General features: G+C 34.3%; 1 protein-coding gene across 1 annotated transcript in view; it reads right to left on the bottom strand.

Moving 5' to 3' along the window:
• Positions 1-611: 611 nt before the first annotated feature.
• Positions 612-836, bottom strand: part of LOC136789925 (golgin subfamily A member 6-like protein 22) — a 17,644-nt gene continuing 17,419 nt past the window's right edge. Inside the window, exon 6 of the mRNA XM_066991253.1 lies at positions 612-836. This exon is cut by the window's right edge and continues 461 nt beyond it. The gene's annotated coding sequence lies outside the window, so the exon portion shown is untranslated.

Genomic DNA, 836 nt, shown 5'->3' with positions numbered 1-836 from the left:
GTGTAGAATACAGGTTTGGATGGAAATTGGTGTAGTCACCTATTTCAGATATTTGTCCCTACATATCCACAATTCCTGCTATTTTTTTGTCTATTCTTAAAAGTGCCTACCAACAGAGATTTCCCAGCCTTGATATACCTCAGTACTCCAAGGTTCTTCTGTCAGGAATCCACAACTACAATACACTGGCTGTAATTAAAGCCCAACATTTTTTGTTCTTCCTGCTGACTAGTTGGGAGAGATATTTATTCCATCCCATCTTTGTGCCATCACTTGCACATTGAGGATTACTATGTCATCTTTTGTAAAATTTCTGAAGTCTTCACCCCCCCTCCCCAAAGTTTTATGAAATTTCTGCTGTGTTTGTACATTTCTTCCACATCAGATCAATAATCATAATTAAAATTATTAATAGACAATGCACATACTCAGTTAATGAATACCAACAGTAAACAAGAAAACTGTGTTTTGCAACGCTTTGCACAAATGCTCAGTAACAAGTTATCAGTACTTCCAGCTACTTGATATCCAGTAGGTTAGATTCTCATCTAACAGTACAGATAGACAGTAGAGATAGATTATTAAAATAAAAACCATCCATTTCTACCAATAGTTTTCCAGGAGACACGTTCTTTCACAGAACTATACTTTCACAAAAATATATTATTTTCTACTCTCTCTCTCTTTTTATTTTTTTTTTTTAAATTGGTTTTAGAGCTGTTGCATAAAACTTATCATTTTCCTGTCCAAATGACAAGGGTATCTTATGTACATGGTTGTTATTATATGGAAGCTATGTGATCACTTGTTCCAGTGAGACTGTGATTGTATATCAT

This window comes from Anser cygnoides, chromosome 2 (assembly GCF_040182565.1).
Source record: "Anser cygnoides isolate HZ-2024a breed goose chromosome 2, Taihu_goose_T2T_genome, whole genome shotgun sequence".
NCBI classification, from domain to species: Eukaryota; Metazoa; Chordata; class Aves; order Anseriformes; family Anatidae; genus Anser; species Anser cygnoides.
The sequence above is the reverse complement of the archived record's forward strand: the minus strand, read 5'-3'. Positions and strand labels throughout refer to the sequence as shown.